The sequence below is a fragment of the Rattus norvegicus genome, chromosome 2 (assembly GCF_036323735.1).
Source record: "Rattus norvegicus strain BN/NHsdMcwi chromosome 2, GRCr8, whole genome shotgun sequence".
Lineage (NCBI taxonomy): Eukaryota > Metazoa > Chordata > Mammalia > Rodentia > Muridae > Rattus > Rattus norvegicus.
In genome coordinates this window covers 62,795,969-62,812,018 of record NC_086020.1, presented here as the reverse complement: position 1 = coordinate 62,812,018, position 16,050 = coordinate 62,795,969, and the positions used below count along the sequence as shown (strand labels likewise).

The 16,050-nt window shown below is 45.7% G+C and overlaps 1 long non-coding RNA gene and 1 other non-coding gene across 4 annotated transcripts in view; one reads left to right on the top strand and one right to left on the bottom strand.

Moving 5' to 3' along the window:
• The window catches only part of LOC134485601 (uncharacterized), a 98,016-nt gene that overhangs the window by 66,369 nt on the left and 15,597 nt on the right, over positions 1-16,050 (top strand). The gene's annotated exons all lie outside the window — the stretch shown is intronic.
• Positions 2,608-2,714, bottom strand: LOC120101168 (U6 spliceosomal RNA). Its single transcript, XR_005501565.1, has one exon. It is a non-coding gene; the product is annotated as a U6 spliceosomal RNA (small nuclear RNA).

The following is a 16,050-nucleotide window of genomic DNA, read 5'->3' as shown; positions in this document are numbered from 1 at the left end:
TGCAGGCCAACTGAAGCAGTTGCTCACACTGGCAAGTTCCTGTGCCTTACATCAGCTGGAGGACTTCTCTCACCCTGTGGTGAGAGAAAGGTTTACTTGCTGGCTTTCCTGGGTCCCAGACATCCTGTGATGTTAGCAAGCATTGCCTCTGGCTCAGTTTGTGCGTTCTTGCCTGAGAGCAAAACCAAAGAAGAGGCCCCACTGAGTAAGGAAGAGAAGGATCCTGATTGCCTGGCCTGAGTAGTACCCCATGCATGGCATCTTAGTCCTGTGTGCTAATTCCCCTCCCATCTGCACCCCCACAACATGCCTTTGCTTTTAACCACTCTGCAATTACACTCCTATCACTTGCTGTCCAGAGCGCCCCCACCTAATAAAGGTGGCTTTAGAAAGCCCAATAGGTTTGTCCAAGCCTCTGGGCTGGAAAGAGTAAACAAGAGCTGCTGCTAGCTGCCATGGCTCCAGCAGGCAGCCGGAGGCTTATTTCCAGATCACGTTTGACTCCCTGTGTACGACTGCCTGTGAGAGAGCTCCAGCCAGGAGCTGGCAGCAAGAACTCAGCTTAGTAATCACCATGTTCAGTTCTGTGCTATTGTGTAGCTGTGTTCTCTGAGGACAGCCTGAACAAAAAATTGAATGCGCAAGAAGGTTCGACTGCATTCAAGAAGCCAGGGCCCCCACTTGTCCTGTATGCAAAGGGACATTGTTCTCAGACTCTTTGGAAGAGACAGCTCTTGGCTCCCACACAGGAGCCACTGTGACAATGCTCCTTGAATGGGAAGCAGCAGGAAGCAGCTGTTAAGGGATCGGACAATTAGAAAGGAGAGGCCACTTTACTATTTTATCCTTGGCCAGCAAGGGTTGTTTGATTGCTTCTGTTGTGGTGGGGATGGAGACTGGAATGGAAGGCAAACACTCATGCCCTCGGGAAGCATGGCTCTGGGTTAGGAGTGGGCAAGAAAACCAAAGGGTGAGCAGTGCAAGCAGTGTACACATATGGAGATACAGTAGTACAGGAATGTGGTCCATCGATAGCATTGTCCTTTCTTTAGCTTCGTTCATCCCAGGAGGCCCGATGCCCCTGTAGGATTGGGATGAACTGTGAGTGTTAAGCCAGTGACTCAACATTCTGGGCTTGTTTTTTTTTTTTTTTTGGTTCTTTTTTTCGGAGCTGGGGACCGAACCCAGGGCCTTGCGCTTCCTAGGTAAGCGCTCTACCACTGAGCTAAATCCCCAGCCCCCATTCTGGGCTTGTTGAAACCCAGAATTCTGAACTCCATCCCAGAGGATTTGGTTCAGTAACTCCAGGTAAGGCCTCTGAATCTGCGTTTCTAGTAAGTTCCAGAGCAATGGGGATCCTGCTGGCCTGAGGATACCCGATGAAGCCTAATTATCCTACTGACCACCTAGAGCAGCCATAGCCCAGTGTTTGTTACTAGGAGGATGCTGTCTGGACCAAGTGTTTACAGATCCTTGACATAAAATCAAAGACTTGAAGAGTCTCACATGCATAGCAGTATACAGATCAAATCCACTGTCAAAGAGAACAGAGGGCTCCTTGAGATGAGTCCTCAGAGGAGCTGAGGTCACGGCTTAGCAGCTTAGTAGGTAAAGGCACTTGCTGCACCGTCCTGCAACATGCACTTGAACCCTAGATCCCGCCGGGGAAGATAAGGACCGGCTCTCCAATGGTATTCATGGATCTCCACACACGTGCTGCACAGCACAAGTGCGAGTGTGCACAGGCACACGCACGTGCTCGCACACACACACGCGTGCGCGCGCACACACACATACACACACACACACTTTTTATTATTAAAGTGGCAGCAAGATGTCTCAGATTCAGTAGGGAAAGGCACTTGTGACTAAGCCCGATAACCTGAGTTGAATCCCCAGAACTATATGGTAGAGAGAGAGAACTGATTCCCCACCCACGATAGATAGATAGATAGATAGATAGATAGATAGATAGATAGATAGATGATAGATAGATGATAGATAGATGATAGATAGATGATAGATAGATAGATAGATAGATAGATAGATAGATAGATAGATGAGTAGATAAAATAGGTGAGAGCCTCAGGTTGTCCTTCCTTTACAGGGTCTAGGAGGCAGTGGAGCTTTGCTACTGAAGGGTGTATCCCAGGTGGTTCTTTGACAGGCCTGGGTTATGTAAGCCTTTGCTCTTTGCTCTTTGCCCTTTCCTGGGGAACATCTGATTTTAATCATATGAATGCCTGGTGACATATGGGCATAAGTTGGGCATAAGTTGGAAGTTTCCTTAAAAGTTCATACAAAGGACATGATTTGCCTGTCTTAGTTAGGGTTTTACTGCTGTGAGCAGACACCATGACCAAGGCAACTCATTTTTTAAAAAATTTTTTTATTAGATATATTTCTTTACTTTTACTTACATTTCAAATGTTATTCCCCTTCCCAGTTTCCTGTCCATAAGCCCGCATTCCCTTCTTCCCCCTCCCCGATACAGGTATTCCCCCTATACATCCCCCTTGCCCCCCCCATATTCCCCTGCACTGGGGGTCCAACCTTGGCAGGACCAAGGGCTTCCCCTTCCACTGCTGCCCCAACAAGGCTATTCTCAAAAATATGGAACCCTTCATGAATTTGTGTGCCACCCTTGCGCAGGGACCATGCTAATCTTCCCTGTATCGTTCCAATTTTACTATATCTGCTGCCGAAGCGAGCACTCAAGGCAACTCATAAGGACAACATTTAATTGGGGCTGACTTACAGTTTAAGGTTCAGTCCATTATCATCAAGGCAGGAGCATGGCAGCATTCAGGCAGGCATGGTGCAGGAGGAGCTGAGAGTTCTACATCTTCATCTGAGGGCTGCTAGTGGAAGACTGACTTCCAGGCAGCTAGGATGAGGGTCTTAAGCCCACATGCACACAGTCACAACACTCCAACAGGGCCACACCTTCTAATAGTACTACCCGCCCTGGGGCAAATGTATACAAACCATCGCATTGCCTTAACTCTGTGTGTACCCCAAACCAGTGCTAGTCGGATTACCTGCTGTTTTCCAACCCCTGATATGGCCATGTTGGGATGGGTTGGGTCAGGACATTGTGACAAGGTTGTAAGGGGAATGATTTACTTTTATTGTTTAAAGCAGACATACAGGTGTAGGTTCAGGTTGCCAACAGGTTGCTAAGGGTATGTTTACTGCCCAAGCCAAGTGGTGCCTTAGGTTGCAAGTTATTCCTATGCTAGATCTCACCACCATCAACCATGGATTTAACCAACCATGGCTTAAAGGAATTGACTTCTTTTTTTTTTCTTTTCTTTTTTTCGGAGCTGGGGACCGAACCCAGGGCCTTGCACTTGCTAGGCAAGCGCTCTACCACTGAGCTAAATCCCCAACCCCAAGGAATTGACTGCTAAAAGTTGCACCTGTACTCAACATGTTTGGATTTGTTTTCCTTATTGTTATTATTATTTCCTTAAGAACACAACATAATAACCATTGATATAACATTTACATTGTACCCAAGATTTTAATTAGCTAGAGATAATTTAGAGTAGACAGAAGGATATGTGTAAATTATGTGATGCAACTCTGGCCTGGGAGCCCCTCGTCCTCAGACTCAGATGGATGATGTGTGGTTTAGTGAAAGAACACACCCAAGTTCTGGGTGATAAAAAGAAAGCGAAAGGCACTGGAGAATTCCAGGAAGACATTTCTACCTGCTAAAATTTGGTGTGGGGAGGCCTTTATGTTGATGCCCTGTGGAATGGAGGTTAGGTGAGGAGGTGCTGTTTGCCTTTTGACACAGCATGTGCCCATGTGGACTTGCCAAGAATCCAACAATCCCTGACTGTTGATATCAGGCTTTACCCTGCCCCAAGTTACTCCATAAAATGTTGCATAAAATGTAAAACTTTTGGCCTGGAGAGATGGCTCAGAGGTTGAGAGCACTGACTGCTCTTCTAGAGGTCCTGAGTTCAAATCCCAGCAACCACATGATCTTGTGAGATCTGGTGCCCTCTTCTGACATGCAGGCAGAACACTGTGTATATAGTAAATAAATAAATCTCAAACAAACAACCCCCAAAACAAAAACAAACAAACAAACAAAACCAGAAACTTTCCAGGCTGTACTTTGCTGGGAGGGACTCCATTTTACAAGCAGAACTTGACTATTTGGGAGCAAACGCAGAAGTCAACTCTGCCCTTGGTTGGCATATAAACATCGGTACCTGCCTGGCAAGATGGTTATAACAGAAAGGACAGCACATTGTAAGTTTATCAAGGTACACTGGGACTAAAGGAGCACTCAGGAACGCAGAAATCATACAAACAAACAAACAAACAAACAACCCCACCTCCCACCCCAAACCGGAAACTTTCCAGGCTCAATAACTTCTGGGACACAGCAGACTGAGGAGAGGACCACACTCCCTCACCTGGATGCAGGAGAGAAGCAGGCACTTAGCACTTTGGTGACAGGGTAGCCCCACAGACCTGTCATCTGACTGAGGGAGGGTTTGCACATCTAGGAACCTGCAGGCAGAAGCCTCCCCACTGTCATAGTCCCCATTGCTGAGATTGCTACTGCCCGCCGGCCTATTTGAGCATCTGGATCTGCCGTCAGTCTGTTTGCTCCTCGGAGCCCATCTTGCCTTCAGATTCTGCAGCTTCCACAGTCTGGCCGGTGCTCCAGCAGCTCTCTTTGAGCTCCTCTGAACTCTAACTCCACAGCAGACCTTCAGTGAGGTTAGTTATCTGACCTCCAACAGAGACTCTTTAGCCAGCCCCTGACTCCTACCTCTCAGGCTCTGAACCTTCCTAATACTGTGAACCTTTAATACGGTTAGTTCCTTGTGTTGTGGTGACCTCCAACCGTAAAATTGTTATGTCTACTGCTGTTAGGAATAGAAATGTAAATATCTGTTATGCAGGATTGTCGGATATGTATGACCTCTGTGAAAAGGTTGCTTGACATCTGAGGGGGTCACAACCCACAGGTTGAGAAACACTGTTTTAGATGAACTCTCTCACTCTGTATGGAAATTCTTTAAATACACTCACACAGGCACACACACACACACACACACACATACACACACACACACACACAGACAGACAAACACACTCACAGACACACACACAGACATGCACACACAAGACACATACGCACTCATACACACACACACAGACACACAGACACACACACTCATACACACACAGACACAGACACACATACACACACACTCATATACAGACACACAGACACACATACACACACACACTCATATACAGACACACAGACACACACACTCACACACACCCACACACACAGACACAGACACAGACACATACACAGAGACACACATACAGACACACACACAGACACACATACACAGACACACACTCATATACAGACACACACAAACACACACACTCACACACAGCCACATACACAGACACAGACACAGACACATACACAGAGTCACACACACACCCACATACACAGACACAAACACACACACAGACACACACACAGACACATATATACAAAGACACACACTCATACACAGACACACACACACACAGACACACACACACAGACACACACACACAAAGACACACACACACTCACACACAGACACACACATAGACACACACATATATACGCACACAGACATACACACCTATCTATATATTTGATTGATAAATATGCATTTATTATTGTACAATGTGCAATGAGTGATATAGAAGTTAATATTAACAGTTAAAGTCGGACTTAGAGAACATGTGTTTGCCTTGGCTAGATATCAAGGAGGTTGGGATTACTTTGCAAATTGCTGCCAAGAAACTGATGTAGCCCATGAGAGCATTGTTATTCAATGAATTCTGACATTGGAACAACATCAATATATGCATCTGTTTTTGACGTAGTCTGCTCACGGCATTGATTGGATTTCCTGACATTGTTGAAGAGCTGTGCAAACCTTAAAGCCAACATCTTCAGGTTCTCAGGTTCTTTGCTTCTACTTTGTTCCCACAGTGTTAACTGTTGGAGATTGAATTAGGACCTCACACAGATTACAAGGGTTTTTGTGGGCCTCACACATACCAGGCAAACAGTCTACCACTGAGCTACATGTCCTGTCCCCTGAATAAATGTTGTTAGAGCCAAACCTAGTCAGAAGGTGCTCGATCTGCACCTGTGTGTCTGGAGTCCTGAGAGGCTTCCAGTGGGAAGTGACTCATTTTTTTCCCCTTCCTTTTCAAAGAACAGTTCTCACTTTTGTTTTGGTCAAATGATGGCAGTTTGTAGACTTTTTGTGAGAGGCCAAACCTACTCCATCTTGGAACTGGCCTCCATTTTAAAGAGAAAAAAAAAAGCCTTAGAACTTCACCTGCAGCTGAACTCAAGTTGCACCCACTTACTAGGAAGGACCCCATGACTGTTCCTTGGCCCATACCCCAGAGTTACTCCCTAGCTACTCCCTAACAACAGTCAATCAAAGATCAGTCAGATTGTTTCAGATGTGCTTTCAGACACTGAAGTGAGTTTGAGCACTCACCTGTTGCCAGACCAGATAGCCCCACACTGTTCCTATTTTCCTAAAAGAACTTGTCCTGCTGAGGGTTTGAGGCTGCTCCACCTTCCCTTCCTGTCCTGCTGTGTCGAAGTTAGCTTGGAGGAGAGCCCAAGCCTGAGCTTGTAATAAAGAGACCCTGATGTGATTACATCAGAGCTGGCTCCTTGGTGGTCTTTGGGGTTCACCAACGCTTCCTGGCACAACGGTTGCTAGAGTGATTTTAAGTTGGCTAAACGAGGAGTGTTATGAATGCCGAGGGTTTATTTCATGTATAAATAACTGTGTTGGGCCAGAGAAAGAGAAAACTATGAATTCTCCCTGTGGTGAAGTCAAGGAACAGTTTTTGGAGGAGGGGACATATGGGCTAAAGCTGATGCTAGGGAAAGGGTGTTGGATCCTTGCTGCGCATGAACCCCAAACATTCTGGGGCTTCTGTGATATGGGCAACAGCCTAATGGCATTACAGTTTGGAGTCTCTTGGTAGGTGTTGGTATGAGTTGGTAGAGTTTGGTATGCTGACCCAGTGCCAGTGTGGGTTCAACTGAGCCAAGATATGAAATATGAAACATGTCAGGAGGAACCGGATTCTCTTACAATGGAAAGCATTGATCTCCATGAGATCAATGAAACATCCGAATATCCCAGCTGACCTGGGTGACATACACGTGATCTCGGTACTCCGAGTCTGAGGCAGGAGGATCAGGGAGCTCAAGACTAGACTCGATCACATAGACGGTAAGGCGAGGGTAGGGTCTAGGAGACCCTGCTTTATCCTCTACTTCAAACAAAAAACGTAAAGGAGAAAACCTTGGACTACTTCAATCCTTAGACTTCTGAACTGGCTTCTTGATTTTGGGTAGGATTTTGTGCCCATTTCCTCCTCTCTGGTCTGCTGGGATTTCGTCTGCCTTGCACTTGTGCAGGTCGTGTGCATGCTGTCTGTGAGTTCATGTGTGCATCAGCCATGTAGTGTCTGCAAGGCTCTTATTCCCTTGCAGCTGCCTACTGCTCCTGGCTCTTACAGTCTTTCTGCCTCGCCTCTTCTTCCGCATACATCCCTGACCTGAGACTTGAGTGGAGGGGTTCGATGAGGGCATCCGTTAGGGCTGAGGCTCCAGGGTCTCTCACTCTCCAGTGACAAGTCCAGTGTGGATCTCTGTGTTAATTGCCATCTTCTGCAAGAAGAGGCTTCTCTGACCAGAGACAGAGAGAGAGACAGAGACAAAGACAGAGAGACAGACACACAGAGAGAGACAGAGAGAGAGACAGAGACAAAGACAGAGACAGAGAACATGAACATGAAGTTGGGAGGGTAGGGAACTGAGGTGTTTCTGGGAAGAGGCAGGGAAGGAAAAGATCAAAATACATTGTATGAAAAAATTTTAAAAATCTGAAGTGTAATCTGAGATTTTTCTGCCTCAGGAAGGAGCATAGACGTGAGTGTGGGTATAGCACTGTGACATTAGGAGTCATTTTATTGCTGTTTTGTTTTGGTAGTTTTTTGTTTTTTTGTCTTTTTGATGTTTACTTTGTTTTGTTTTTGAGAGAGAGACATACAGAGAGAGACAGAGACAGAGACAGAGAGACAGAGACAGAGAGAGACAGAGAGACAGAGAGACAGAGACAGAGAGAGACAGAGAGACAGAGAGACAGACACACAGAGAGACAGAGAGACAGAGAGACAGACACAGAGAGACAGACACACAGAGAGACAGAGACAGAGAGACAGAAACACAGAGACAGAGAGACACAGAGAGAGAGACAGAGACAAAGACAGAGACACAGACACACACAGAGAGACAGAGAGAGAGACAGACACACAGAGAGAGACAGAGAGAGACAGAGAACATGAACATGAAGTTGGGAGGGTAGGGAACTGAGGTGTTTCTGGGAAGAGGCAGGGAAGGAAAAGATCAAAATACGTTGTATGAAAAATTTTTAAAAATCTGAAGTGTAATCTGAGATTTTTCTGCCTCAGGAAGGAGCATAGATGTGGGTGTGAGGAACTGTAGTCAGAGGTCAGGGCAGAGGGAAGAAAGAAGGTTTAGAGAGGGATGGGGAAGGTAAAGGAATATATAAGGAAAATGACAGGTCCAATATTAGGCTCAGAAGGGCTTAGGTGGGATGAGGAGCTGGGAGATGGGGGGGGAGGAGGAGGTGCACACAGGGTCTAAATAATAAAACAAACATTCAAGGCACAAAATGTAGTGAATTTTAATGTAACAAAAATGTCCATGAAAATGCTTGACTTCAGGCCCAAAAGTTGGCTCAGTGATTAAGAGTGTTCCTGCTCTTGCAGAAAATCCAGGTTTAGTTTCCAGCTCCCATGCAGGGCAGCTCACAACTGCCTGCCATCCCGGACCCAGGAGACACTACATCCTCTTCTGGCCTTCGCACGCACTGCGCTCGTGCACGGACACACCCAGAGGTGTGCATACAGACACATCATTAAAACTAAACTCTTTTAAAGAATGCTAGAGTTTTCATTTTAACAGAACTTTGGGGAAAACGTGCTTACCTAGCTTTAGTGGAGTGCCCCAGGCTATCCAGCTCTATAAAAACCCCAAAAAGTTGAATATGTTTTTTCCCTTCTCAATTGCGTATCTGTGGGAAGTTAGATTTACTTCACCTAATTCAAACCAAACAGTAAATGAAACGGATCCAGTGAGGAGCTGACATGAGAAACCAGCTTTCTCATCGTCCAATCGATATAAGATTCGTTAAGACAGAAAACAATGTCACTCTTATGTTTTGTTTTGAAAAAAGTATTTTCACTAAAATGCCATCTATGTTAACATGTAAGAGGTCACTGCTCTCTCAATTCCATTTAGAAGGAATTAAGAAATATTTGCAAAGCGATTCAATGTTACGTTTGAATATAGTATCAGCAAGTTTAACACACACACACACACACACACACACACACACACACACACACACACACATACATAGAAGCCCACTCACGGTGAGCATCAAAAGGTTCTGAGACCAAAAAGTAGGGAAATCGTGGTCATGTGAACGAAGTTCTGCCTGCATTTCCATTCCGCACTGGCTATAGAAATAAAAACAGGCAGCCGGACCCACCACAGTAAGACTAACTAAAGCCAACCAAAGCTTCCGGTTTGGGGAACAGGGGCCTGATGTGACACCATGGTAGTCACAGCCCCTCAATTCACCAGCCTGAGATTGGAAGGACACCAAATTCATGCAGCCCAGACCTGCATGGTGTACACGGGTGTGTTCCGAACCTGGTTTTTGGCTTTCAGTACTGTAGGGACCATTTATCCTGGGAATTGTGTATTGGAATGTGAGAACAGGAGGAGACATACACCTTTCAGGAAGTGAGAATCCTGGATCTGTGATAGCAGAAGAGCCCTACAGTGGCTGGGGTGTGTCTAATGAGCACCAGGTGAAAAGCAGAGTTTAACTGGCCTCTCTATATAAAAGGTTCTGTAGTTAGCACAGAGCTGCAGTCAACAGCCCCAGCCATTGGCATACTCCCACTGGCTGGCTGGCCTTGGTGGCACACACCCGAAATCCTTAGCACTTGGGTGAGTGAAGTCATCACAAGATTCTCAAAAAAACAAAACAAAACAAACAAAAAACTAAAGCAAGGAACTGAATACAATTTCTCTAGAGAAACTACACAACTTGTTAGTAAGTACCTGGAAAACCACCGAACATCATTATTGATCAGGGACCTATACTCAAAAGAGGATATTATTCCATGCCCAGAAGGATTTTAAAAAAATGATAATCAATGGTGAAAGGTGGAAAAGTAAAATCCTCTCACATTGTTGAAGGAAATATACGTGTAAATGATACAAACACTGGCAAACATGGGTTGGCAGTTCCTCAGAAAAGCTTAACACAGAGTCACCAGCATAAGAATCTTAGGTATATACCCAGCAGAACTGAAAACGCATGTCCAAACAAAGACTTACACGTGAATGTTCCTGACAGCATGACTGAGAATAGCTGACACAAGGCCGCAATCAGTTCTGTCCATCAGCTGATGGTAAACAAAATACAATGTATCCAAACAGCATTGAGGTACCACTCTGTGCTACAGTGAGGACAAACCCAGAAAACAGCAGGTGAACTGAAAGAAACCAGATATAAAAGTCCCTCACCAGCTCAGTACTAGATAGAAGTCCTATCACTGAGGGGAGATGGGAGACAGAAGGAGGGAGACTCAGCCTTTTTGGATTGTTAGGATCCGTTTGTATTAACTTTTAGGATTAAAACATCATGGGAGGGAAAGCAGGTTGCTGGAGGAGCAGGAGGATGCAGCCACGCCCACTCTCTTTTAGATGTAGGTTCAGAGGGAAGGAAGAAGGCTCAAGTTTACCTAACATCAAGCACCCTGAGTTTTATTGGGGACTAGATATTCTAAACTCTCAAACTGGTCAGAATATCGTTCACTTCTTGCAGTGAGTGATACACTGACTTTTACACATGGGCAAAGACCAGCTAGCACCCTCAGGCATCTAATTCTTCTTGCTGTTTAGCGGTGGGGTTACTGTTATAAATGACCCCAGAGAATGGCAGGGATGTCAAAGGAGTAGTAGCCACTGAAGATGAAAAGGCAGAGGCGTAGAGTGTTTCTGGCGGAGGGAGAGAAACCGCATTTTAAGATGGATTCAGCTTTGACAGTAGATCAGATGTGGGAAGCAGAGAAGCTCTTCGTTAACAATGACTAAATTTTCTGGTTTGGGGGATGTGGTGCCTGGCTGTTCCCATAAGTGACTGGAGGCACACAAAAGGAGGAGCAGATTTTGCTGGCTGAGAGGGAGATAGAGTTTTGTTGATGAAGCTCAGTTGGTAGGGTACCAGCATAGCATGCAGAAAGCTCTGGATTCAAGCCCTAGCCCTGCATAATTCTGAGCGTGGTGGTTCATGCCTGTAATTCCAATATCCCAGAGGCAGAGGCAGGAAAAGCACAAGTTAATGCTATCCTAACGTACACAGTGAGCTTAAGGACTTCCTGCGATGGAGACTGTGGTGCAAACAAAGAGAAAGAGTTGTTTGTAATTTCCGGGGATGACATAACCCAGAGTGATCTGAAGGAGACTCAGTTGGAGGGTTGCCATCATCAGATTAGCCTGGAGAATGTCTGTGGGGTATTTTCCTGACTGTTGACTGAAAGGGGCGGGGGTAGATCGATGAGGGCAGGGTCATCCTTGATCAGGTGGCCCTGTGTTTCTTGAGGAAGCAAGCTCAGGAAGCCAGTAGCAGCATTCCTCCATGGCCTCCTCTTCCGTTCCTTCCTCTAGTTTTCTCCCTTGAGGCCCCCAGTGATAGCCTGTGACCTGAAGGGCAAGCCAAGTCTTCCTTTCCTTTCCTTCCCAAGCTCTGTTGGTCAGAATGTTTTGTAGTAGCAACTGAAGAGCAAACATGGACAAAGCCCCATCTTAACATATAAAGTGAAGCCGGCTATAGCAGTCTACTCCTTTAACCCCAGCTCATGAGAGGGAGAGGCAGGAGAATGTCTGTTAGTTTGAGGCCCACCTAGCCTATACAGAAACTTCCAGGCCAGCCAGGCTACATTCCAAGACTGTTTGAAATAACTACAAAAACCAATTAACCAACCAATCAAACAACACTACCCTCTCCCCCCAAATAAGATGGGGGCATTGTTGTGTTAGAAAGTGGCTCGTGGGGCTGGAGAGATGGCTCAGTGGTTAAGAGCACTGACTGCTCTTCCAGAGGTCCTGAGTTCAAATCCCAGCAACCACATGGTGGCTCACAACCATCTGTAATGGGATCTGATGCCCTCTTCTGGTGTGCATGAAGACAGCGACAGTGTACTCATATATATAATAAATAAATCTTAAAAAAAAAAAGGAAGTGGCTTATATCCGGACAGATCACACCAGACCACTACAATCCCACAAGAAGAGGTTTATTGCTGTGAAGTGGGGAAGAGAAAAGGAAGAAGAGGGAAGAAGGGCTGAGGGGGATGGGGGCCTCTGCCTTTTATTCGGATTATGACATTATTACATGCACCAGTGTGTGCTGGTGAGACTCACAGGTATGTGATGGTTGCCATGGCAACAGACAGAGGAGGGCTCTTGTTGCCTAGGGGTGACGTCATTTATGGATTCGGAGACTGTAAACAGCTTCTGATGCCAACAGACATGATTAAGGCTGTCACTCCAATGTCATCCCCATGCCCAAATTGTCCTTCATGTATACTCACATCTGCACCACACACACACACACCGGCACAGGCACACACACACACTCACGCACACACGGTGAATAGAGTGTTAGCTGGGCAGAAGGGTGGGGACGGTATCAATAACTAATAGCAGGGGGTAGCAAAGCCACTGTAAAGGGGGAGGCGGAAGCTCTAGATCAATGCTTCTCACACACAGCCTCCCCCCATGCGTTGACCCTTTAATACACTTCCTCATGTTGTGGTAACCCCCACCATAAAATTATTTCCGTTGCTACCTCCTAACCGTAATTTTGCTACTGTTATGAATTGGAATGTAAATAACTGTGTCTTCTCATGGTCGGAGGTGACCCCTGTGAAAGGGTCATTCTACTCCAGGGGGTCGAGACCCATAGGTTGAGAACCACTGTCCTAATGAGCCGGTGACGGTTGTAACTTCACTGCTAGAATAACGAGAAGGGTTTTGGCCACAGTCATGCCTTTTAACAGAACAGAACCGACAGGTATATTATGCCACATATACAGCACAGTGGCAGCAAGATGCGGTCATCAGCACACAGATCCATTTTCTTTCTGTGTTTAACAAGGCAAGCACAGTTTACAGACCACTCCCCCTGCCTTTTTTTTTTTTTTTTTTTTTTACCTTTTTATTTTGAGACAAGAGTCTTATGTATTGCCCAGGCAGGCCTTGAGCTCGTTCTGATCCTCATTTTTTAGCCGGGTGGGATTATAGGCCTGCCGCTTCTGCCCGGCTACACTTTCTAACAAGTGGTAAGGGATTTTGTTTGTACTGACGAAGACCATGAGGCATCCCACCGACTCACTGGCCTGCCGGTTTCTTGAAAGCTGTGACTTGACCTTTCAAGATACTGGGATGTGGTTGGGTTTTGGATGAAGGTTCAGAATAAAGTCAACTGCTGATTTCTCTCTATTTGTCAGATCTAAAGTCCCATAACAGCGTGCACGGTTCACGTAAGTTCAACAAGAAGTCCTTCATTCTCTGACCCTGTGTCATTGTAACTCTGTTCTTACTATTCTGTTTATCCTGTTCTCCAAGCAATCCCACCACTCAAGTTTGACAAATGCTTTCTCCCTCCTTCCTCCCCTTTACTCCCTTCTTCCCTCTTTCCCTCCCTCCCTCCCTCCTTCCTTTCTTCTTCTTCTTCTTCTTCTTCTTCTTCTTCTTCTTCTTCTTCTTCTTCTTCTTCTTCTTCTTTTTCTTCTTCTTCTTCTTCTTCTTCTTCTTCTTCTTCCTCCTCTCTCTTTCTCTCTCTCTCTCTCTCTCTCTCTCTCTCTCTCTCTCTCTCTCTCTCTCTCTCTGTTTCTTTCTTGATACAGGGTTCTGTTATATAGCCTAAGGGTGGCATTGAACTTGAGGCAATTCTCCTTTCTTAACTCCTGAGTGCTGGGATTAAGAGTCCCAGTCAAGCTTGGCTTGCTTGCCTGCCATTTCCTCCCTTGGTCTTCCCCTCCATCTATGTCTCCCTTCCCTCAGCCTCTTCTTACTTTTCATTTTAGAGACAGGATTTTGTTCTGCTGCCTAGGCTAACCTCAAATTTCTGGGCTCAATTAGTCCTCTTGCCTCAGCCTCCTGAATGGCTTGGAGGACACCAAAGGGCTACGACACCCAGACTACGTCCCTCAGTATCCTTTTTCTTTAGCTAGGAATACCAGTCTGAGGCTAAAATCTCCTTTTTGCTTTCTGTCTGTCTTGGAATCAATTCCTAGTTAATCTCACATGACCATGCCTTCACCCTGAGGAGGAAAAACAGCCCCAAAGTAGAGTTTCATGCTATTCAAACTGCCTGTGAGAAAAAGTTGACATCCAGCAAAGTCTTAGCTCGTCATGACTTGGCAGGACACCATGCCTCACTTGATTTTGCAGGAAAGAGTCTCCCACTCAATCTGAGCTCTGTGAGCGTTTGAAGACCGGCTTTCAGGTCACCTGCTCACAGCCACCTGGTCCCTTCTTTTCAGAACAGCACACACCCTCTCCCCCTTCTTAGGTTCAGCGTCTTCCCTTTTCTCCGGAGGATCACAAAATTCCTCCTCCCACGAGCATCACAAGACAATTCTCAGCCCAGGTCTTAAGTTATATCTTTGTTAAAGATAAGGATAGAGACAGGCAGAGAGAGGAGGTGGGGGGGGGGAGGCGGAGGAACCCTGTTGCTGTCTTTCCCTAACGCTGTAACTTCACCTTAACCATTAGACGAATTTAAAGGATATTGTCTGAAATGTCAACCACTGTTTAAGGGTGTCACAGCCAAGAAAAGTCAGGAAAGCTGAAGAAAGGAGGCCACAAATGACACCAGGTGGGGTGTTGGCCTGTGTCCTGAGACAGGAACATAGCACAGTGGGAAACAGAGACTCCTGAATAACAGAGGGTAGTAATCAATAGTGCTGCATGAAAGCCGAGCTTTTATTTTTAATTTATATATAATCTACACACACACACTCATACACACACACGCTGGGTGGCATATGTGTGTGCAACTACTAGCACATCATGGTGTATGTGTACAGTTAGTTCTTTTGTTCTGTCATGTGGGTTCCAGGGATTGAACTCAGGGTACCAGGCCATTTTACTGGTCCAAATATCTATCTTTCTTTCTTCCTTCCTTCCTTCCTTTCTTTCTTTTTTTAAAAAAAGATTTATTTATTTATTTATTATATACGAGTACACTGTCACGGTCTTCAGACACCAGGAGAGGGCACCAGATCCCATTACAGATGGTTGTGAGCCATCATGTGGTTGCAGAGATTTGAACTCAGGACCTCTGAAGAGCAGTCAGTGCTCTTAACTGCAACCCACTAAATATCTCTCTCTCTCTCTCTCTCTCTCTCTCTCTCTCTCTCTCTCATTTGTGTGTCTGTGTGTGTGTGTGTGTGTCTGTGTGTGTCTGTGTGTATGCAGTTGCCAGGGGAATTCAGAAGAGGGCACCGGATACCCTGGAGCTTGAGTTACAGGTAGTTGTAGCTGTCTACGTGTGTGCTGAGAACCTAACTCTTAAGCACGGAGCTGTCTCTCTGCCCTCTACTTCCCAAGGTTGTTTTGTTTGTTTGTTTGTTTGTTTGTTTTTGTTTTTTGAGAGATGTACCATGATATGTAATATGTGAACTTTAAGAAAGATTTATAAAAACCCAGTAATGTGACATACTAGGATAATCAGGATATTGTACCACACAGGGTTTGTCAGGTGAACATCCTCTTCTTGATTCCTTAGCTCTACAGGAGTGAGAAAGACATTCAATTTCAGGTCCTCTATCTCTTGGGGCTCGTCTGCCATT